We start from the raw sequence: 8,655 nt of genomic DNA, 5'->3' as shown, positions 1-8,655 counted from the left end.
CTCACAGCTTTACTTCTGCCAGTATCCGTCTCCTACCTTCCAAACTTTACAGAAGCTCTTCTGCAAACCTTGCAGAACTAGCACTCCTGAAAGAAAGGATACTGTGGGGACATGGCTTAGCCACAGCCTGGGGGATGTTTCCAGAATGAGATTTTCACTCTGCAGCGGAGTGTGCGCTGATATGAAACTTCCTGGAAGATTAAAACTGTGTGCCCGACCGAGAGTCGAACTCGGGACCTTTGCCTTTCGCGGGCAAGTGCTCTACCGGGCGTGAGTCGTGCTCGGTAGCTCAGTTGGTAGAGCACTTGCCCCCGAAAGGCAAAGGTCCCGAGTTCGAGTCTCGGTCGGGCACACAGTTTTAATCTTCCAGGAAGTTTCTTAATTTCTATTATATTTTTCAAAATGCAGATAAGACTTTCGTTAATTATCAGACAGCACTACAATGGCGGCCTACCGCTAGACGAAACAAAACAGGAGAACTAGTTCAATCTTTACTATCTGTTATACATCGCGCACACGTACTCAGTCTTGAAATAATTTATAATTCGCGCGTCTCATAACAAAAACTTCCTTTCCCTTTCCTCAAATGTCCATTTATGTGACGTACCGTCACAGAGTGGAACTGTGAAACTACTTTAACTATAATTTGCGGATTATTTTCAGTGTATTTACGTCATTTACCATCCTAGCAAAACAGTGACGGTTATATGTATGTTTTGTGAACATATAGTGTCGTAAGAATGGAATTGTCGTATTACTGTCAGGCCATAATTAACGTATTATTTTGAACGTATTTTCGTCATTTACCATCTTGTGAAAACGGTGACAGCTATAACAGAGTTCACCAGCAACGTACCATGGACGTCACATCAGTTCTTATCGAACTTGACGCTGACGATAAATGCCGAAACAGTCTGTCGTGAATAAAGGTCAGTTAATGTAAGCAACTATTCTTGTGCATCTTTCCAGTAACTTAAGAGAATGTTTCTCAGTCACTTGAATCATTGTATAATAGTGCCATATAAGTTTAATGCTTTCTAACGTCAAACTTCTACCAACTTTATATCTTCCCACCAATCCACATCAGGGCTACCTCATTTTCGCTCCTCATGCATCCCCATCCATTTCCTCTTGGGCACCTCCTGCCGGATGTTCGTGTCCTCCCTCGGCCATGTGTGTGTGTGTTGTTCTTAGCATAAGTTAGTGTAAGCTAGATTACGTAGAGTGTAAGTCTATGGACCGATGACCTTAGCAGTTTGGTCCCTTAGGAATTCACACATATCTGAACATTTCCTCTTGTTTTTACTATATTACTGACATACCTTCTCCTCGCCCTTTGTCTTTCCCACCTTCTGTTTTCCCAGTACACCCGAACTTCCGTACCCTCATCTCCATACTTTTCTACCTGACTGACTTCTGTTTTCTACCTACACTACTCAACCCTATAGCCCTGTTCACATGCAACGATCTGCCTGCTCACATCACATTTGTGCAGACAGATCGTTGCGCAGATATGAGATTGTAATATCTCTTTATATTCTACTAATTATCCCTGCACAATTCTATGAGTGAATTACGTTTCCTACTTGACCATCTATATACTCGCAGAATCGATGCACAAAGTAGTACAGTACTATTGCTATTCCACGAGCGCATAATTACTCTTTGTAATATCCTCTCTGGTGTGTTCAGGGGACTTCTTGGATCTTCTCCGTGCCGAATAGCTGCGTTGAATAATTGTAATTTTGCTATCGAGATTACTGGAAGAAAGAGACTGAAAATATATTGTATGCTACTCAAGAAAATATATACTGAGCATTTACATCAAAGGTGTGTAAGGAATTTCATTATATATGTATTCTCTAATTGGAAATTTGCACGGAGGTGTCGTTTCGTTGGTAATCAGAAGGGAACTTCCGATGAATTGGAAACGAACCCGCAACTATTAGATCCAAGAGCTCCATTATTTCATCGGGTAATTAAACTCTATCAAAGCAAACTTTCCGCTTGATCTGAGGTTTCCCGACTGACTACAAAACGCAAGAAAACTAAGACTTTTATTTAGACAGGATTGCAGATCGCTTCGAATCATCGAGACTGCGGACAAGGAGAGTCATCGTCCGATTCTGATTAACCAAGTGAAGCTTAATTATAACTTTCTTGAGCGACAGTGATGACTCTGATATGGCTACTTATGAATGAGATCATGAATAAAATACTAATAACAAACTTTCCTCCTCGCCAGCAACCAGAGTAAACACAATATTATTTAAAACTATACCTGTTTTACAGGAGCGATTTTATGGGCAAAATCGACTACTCGAAATACGTATGCCTCACCAGAGTGCTCGTAAATAAACAGCCAAGCACGACGCAAGTGTTTCTATGACGTGAATGATCTATAGACAATGCCTAGTAAGGAATTCTAAGTTGCCGAGAATGCTGAACACTGAGCATGTCCAGAAACTAGAGTGTGTGGTGGCTTCCGCTAACATAGGAAGTTAACATATTGTGGGCAACGCTACTCCTATTACAGAAATGAATTTTGTACTTTCTTGCCTACTTATCTTTTGTTGTATTCCTTGCTTTGTTTTCGTTACATACTGAAAAGTTACACAAGGTGCTGGTATTTTTTTGTACTAGTGTTCTCCTACAAGACAGACAAAATATACCTCAAGCCAGAGAAAAAGCCACCTACGTTTTACAGAGAAAAAGCCTACATTATCAAAGTAAATAGATACATGTGGTTTAATGAAAATCAAGGGACTGTTGTGAAACTTTCGCCACTTCTATAGATTTAAATAATCACGGTTCTAGAGTAACTGTAGTCGTTGGTGTAAGGGTACTTGTGGGAATGAAGAGAAAAAATCTTTAAAAATGAACTGAAAAACGTAAATTAATAATTATGAATTTATAATACATTCTTGTATATACATTTCCATGCATTTTTGTTCGTAATTTCTAACTTACATTTACCTGTTGCTGAAGGGAAGTTCAATGAGAAATATGAATACAAAATACAAAGAAGTAAATAAACGTGACAAGTATAGGTTACAACGTAGTCTTTCCTTCTTACCTGGCATATCAGTAAGACCATAATAAGCTCGAACTGTACTTCCAGGTTTACTTGATGTAAGCCCGTTAGGACATTATAGCAACAGTTATATGACAATTGAAGGCAACAATGACTAACATGTTTGTCGTTTCAGAAAGTATATTCGTTTAGAAAAATCAACTCGTACGACTAGCGGAGATGATGGGCTATCACAGTAGTCACTTTTATTATCTATGTGAATTCTGTATACAAACTCTCCAGTTAACAAGCACTTTCAAACGTATAAAATGGTGTTTGTGATAAGATAATTTGAAAAGGTGTCTTAAATCCGTTGTTATGTTAAAACATGTCACAAATCGTAAGTTTTAGCGCAAAATCAGTAAATGATGTCCGAAGCCTGTTAAAAAACCTTTTAAAGCTACCTGATTCATCCCTGTACAATTAGTATGTGTTGAGGAAAACGGATAGTGACTTGAGAAATTTTGTACATCATTATTTCAACAGTGAAACGTCTACGTTTTTAAGTCGAGATTTCCAAGACCCTTCTGAACCTACCACCAACATTTGCACTAGAATATAAAATTCATTTCTGTACATCTGAAAAACAAGATGGTAAGGCGATCATTGTAATTCTGTCAGAGACAGCAAAGGACTTGGAAGAGCAGTTGAACGGAATGGACACTGTATTGAAAGGAGGATATAAGATAAACATCAACAAAAGCAAAACGAAGATAATTGAATGTAGTCGAATTAAGTCGGGTGATGCTGGGGGAATTAGATTAGGAAATGAGACATTTAACAGTAGTAAAGGAGTTTTGAAAGTAAAGGAACAAAATAACTGATGATCGGCGAAGTGGAGAGGATATAAAATGTAGACTGACAAGGCCAAGGAAAGCGTTTCTGAAGAAGAGAAATTTGTTAATATCGAGTATATATTTAAGTGTCAGGAAGTCGTTTCGGATAGTATTTGTATGGAGTGTAGCCATCTATGGAAGTGAAATGTGGATGATAAATAGTTTGGGCAAGAAAAGAACAGAAGTTTTCGAAATGTGGTGCTACACAAGAATGCTGAATATCAGATGCTTGATCACATAACTAATGAGGAGGTATAGAATAGAATTGAGGAGGAGTTTGTGCCACAACTTGACTAGAAGAAGGGATTTGTTGGTAGCACATGTCTGAGACATCAAGGGATCACCAATTTGGTATTGGAGGGCAGTGTGGAGGGGACAAAATCGTAGAGGGAGACCAAGAGATGAATACAAAAAGCAGATTCAGAAGGATGTAGGCTCCAGTACGTAGTGGGAAAGCTTGCACAGGGTAGAGTAGCATGGAGAGCTGCATCAAACCAGTCGCAGGACTGAAGACCACAACAACAACAACACATCTGAAAAATTTAGCTTCTAGTACTGTAGTAGTGAATTCTGCAATTCACCTCTAAATCACTCTTGTTGTGAACTACGTATTACATTTCTTTAGAACAAATATGGTCTACTTTTTTTGCTATGCTCTCACAACTCACATTAAATTATGGTACATGACTGTACTGAGTGAAAGTATGATAGCAATACGCCCAGAATCGCACCGAAAAGATTTCGCTAATGAACTCTCTAGAACACTGGCGTGTATCTGTGGTTTTAAAATCGACAATGCACACTCTGTGAGAAACGCCTGACTTCTAATATTGTAGTAGTGAATTCTGCAATTCACCTCTAAATCACTCTTATTATGAACTACGTATTACATCTACGTCTACATCTACATGATTACTCTGCAATTCACATTTAAGTGCTTGGCAGAGGGTTCGTTGAACCACAATCATATTATCTCTCTATCATTCCACTCCCGGACCGCGCGCGGTAAAAACGAACACCCAAACCTTTCTGTTCGAGCTCTGATTTCTCTTATTTTATTTTGGTGATCATTCCTACCTATGTAGGTTGTGCTGAACAAAATATTTTCGTATTCGGAAGAGAAAGTTGGTGACTGAAATTTCGTAAATAGATCTCGCCACGACGAAAAACGTCTGTGCTTTAATGACTTCCATCCCAACTCGCGTATCATATGTGCCACACTCTCTCCCCTATTACGCGATAATACAAAACGAGCTGCCCTTTTATGCACCCTTTCGATGTCCTCCGTCAATCCCACCTGGTAAGGATCCCATACCCTGCAGCAATATTCTAACAGAGGACGAACGAGTGTAGTGTAAGCTGGACTTGTTGTATCTTCTAAGTGTCCTGCCAATGAAACGAAACCTTTGGCTTGCCTTCCCCACAATAATATCTATGTTGTATTTCCAACTGAAGTTTTTCGTAATTTTAACACCCAGGTACTTAGTTGAATTGACAGCCTTGAGAATTGTATTATATATGAGTAATCGAAGTCCAACGGATTTCTTTTGGAACTCGTGTGGATGACCTCACATGTTTCGTTATTCAGCGTCAACTGCCACCTGCACACCATACAGCAATCTTTTCTAAATCGCTTTGCAACTGATACTGGTCTTTGGATGACCTTACTAGACGGTAAATTACAGCATCATCTGCGAACAACCTAAGATAACTGCTCAGATTGTCACCCAGGTCATTTATAGAGATCAGGAACAGCAGAGGTCCCAGGACGCTTCCCTGGGGAACACCTGATATCACTTCAGTTTTACTCGATGACTTGCCGTCTATTACTACGAACTGCGACCTTCCTGACAGGAAATCACGAATCCAGTCGCACAACTGAGATGATACCCCATAGGCCCTCAGCTTGATTAGAAGTCGCTTGTGAGGAACGGTGTCAAAAGGTTTCCGGAAATCTAGAAATATGGAATCAACTTGAGATCCCCTGTCGATAGCGGCCATTACTTTGTGCGAATAAAGAGCTAGCCGTGTTGCACAAGAACGATGTTTTCTGAAACCATGCTGATTACGTGTCAATGGATGGTCCCCTTCGAGATGATTCATAATGTTTGAATACAGTATATGCTCTAAAACCCTACTGGAAACCGACGTCAATGATATAGGTCTGTAGTTCGATGGATTACTCCTACTACCCTTCTTAAACACTGGTGCGACCTGCGCAATTTTCGAATCTGTAGGTACAGATCTATCCGTGAGCGAGCGGTTGTATATGATTGCTAAGTAGGAAGCTATTTTATCAGAGAAATCTGAAATGAACCTAATCGGTATACAATCTGGATCTGAAGACTTGGCCGTATCAAGCGATTTGAGTTGCTTCGCAACCCCTATGGTATCTACTTCTAAGAAACTCATGCTAGCAGCTGTTCGTGTTTCAAATTCTGGAATATTCCATTCGTCTTCCCTGGTGAAGGAATTTCGGAAAACTGCGTTCAATAACTCCGCTTTAGCGGCACAGTCGGTAACAGTACCATCGGCACTGCGCAGCGAAGGTATTGACTGCGTCATGCCGCTTGTGTACTTTACATACGACCGAAAAGATTTCGCTAACGCTCTTAGAACACTGACGTGTATCCGCGGTTTTTAAAATTTACAATGCAATCATTGTGAGAAACAGCTGACTGAATAAGGAGCGGACTAACAAGGTGCGGCCGCCAATTGTGAAATTCAGATTCGGTTCATACCGCGCATAATAAAAGCTCATGGCCAGAGGTGTAATGTGGCAGAGCACCAAGATGCACTTCTCAGCCGTAGTCGAGAAACTCGACAGTGAAAAGAAACCGTTGCGGTAAAGTACTCTCTACGACTAACAATTTACTTTGCTGGCACGGTAGCTCAGCGTGTTCGGTCAGAGGGTTAGCTGCTCTCTGTAATAAAAAAAAACTGAGTTAATTGATCAACAACGAACTTAAACGGAGGTTTTACGACATCCGCACCGAGCAGATGCAACGAACAGAAGCGAACAAAATGAAATACATAAATAAAAAATAATAATAACAAAAACAGCGTCGTGGCGCAGCGGTAACCGCTCGGGTTCGTAATCCGAAGGTCGCCGGATCGAATCTCGCCCCATGCAACATTTTCTTATTATTAGTTTTTTGTAATTCAAATATAAATATCTTAATGAATTGCTTATTCATGTTGGTGAAGGCGGATCGCTCTCCAGTTGCACCGCCTCCATTTTTCCGTTTGTTTAACAGGGCTTACCAAAGCCCTCACGTCCTCACTTATTTTCGACGATGTTATAAGTTGCGCTAGGGACCGCATCTACCTTCTTTCGAAGTCAGCAGGCAACTACACTGTTATGCGGCGGCTCGTTTCGGCCCAATCAACATCTGTCCTTCAAGTGTAACGAGCGAGTAATGGAGTTTATATTTCATACCTGCCAGAGCAAATTTGTGTTCGTGAGGTTTCTATTCTAATTCGAACGTTTGACTTACGCTATACGTATTCGTTTCGGAATATCGTTTCTACGTCTTCCGTCAACTATACGTGGTTAACATTATGAACACAATTAATAACATTTGTGAAATACAACTTTGTTTGCGGAAAACATAATGATGTTTGAAGTCGCCAGTTTTTCCACGACAAACGATCCGGTGACCTTCGGATTACGAACCCGAGCGCTTACCGCTGCGCCACGACGCTTTGTATAAATCATTAATCGTAGAGAGTATTTCACCGCAATGGCTTCTTTTAACTGTCGATTTTCTCGACAACGGCTGAGAAGTGCATCTTGGTGCTTTGCCACGTTACACCACTAGCCATGAGCTTTTATTATGCACAGTATGAATCGAATCTGAATTTCAAAATTGGCGGCCTCCCCTTGTAAGGCAAGCTTTAGCACCAGATATCCGGCGATCTCCTGTCCACACACACCATCTTATCTCCACAAATGTGAGCTGAACCCACAGATTTGAGCAATTTCGCCCCATCGTCCAACAGGTTTGCGAACTTCCTATAATTTTAATTAATATTGTGTTTATACTGGTTGCTGGTGAGGAGGAAAATTAGTTATTAGTATTTTATTCATGATCTCATTCAGAAGTGGCCATATCAGAGTCATCACAGTCGCTCAAGAAAGTTATAATTAAGCTTCACTTATTTAATCAGAATCGGACGATGACTCTCCTTGTCCGCAGTCTCGAAGCGATCTGCAGTCCTGTGCAAATAAAATGTCTTGGTTTTCCTGCGTTGCGTAGTCAGTCGGGAAACCTCAGATCAAGCGGAAAGTTTGCTTTGATAGAGTTTAATTACCCGATGAAATAATGGAGCTCTTGGATCTAATAGTTGCGGGTTCGTTTCCAATTCATCGGAAGTTCCCTTCTGATTACCAACGAAACGACACCTCCGTGCAAATTTCCAATTAGAGAATACATATATAATGAAATTCCTTACACACCTTTGATGTAAATGCTCAGTATATATTTCTTGAGTAGCATACAATATATTTTCAATCTCTTTCTTCCAGTAATCTCGATAGCAAAATTACAATTATTCAACGCGGCTATTCGGCACGGAGAAGATCCTAGAAGTCCCCTCAACTCACCAGAGAGGATATTACAAAGAGTAATTATGCGCTCGTGGAATAGCAATAGTACTGTACTACTTTGTGCATCGATTCTGCGAGTATATAGATGGTCAAGTAGGAAACGTAATTCACTAATAGAATTGTGCAGGGATAATTAG

General features: G+C 40.4%; 1 non-coding gene across 1 annotated transcript; it reads left to right on the top strand.

Moving 5' to 3' along the window:
- Positions 1–278: 278 nt before the first annotated feature.
- Positions 279–352, top strand: Trnas-cga (transfer RNA serine (anticodon CGA)). Its single transcript has one exon. It is a non-coding gene; the product is annotated as a tRNA-Ser (tRNA).
- Positions 353–8,655: the final 8,303 nt, after the last annotated feature.

This window comes from Schistocerca gregaria, chromosome 9, assembly GCF_023897955.1.
Source record: "Schistocerca gregaria isolate iqSchGreg1 chromosome 9, iqSchGreg1.2, whole genome shotgun sequence".
Lineage (NCBI taxonomy): Eukaryota > Metazoa > Arthropoda > Insecta > Orthoptera > Acrididae > Schistocerca > Schistocerca gregaria.
This window is presented reverse-complemented; position numbering and strand designations above follow the sequence as displayed.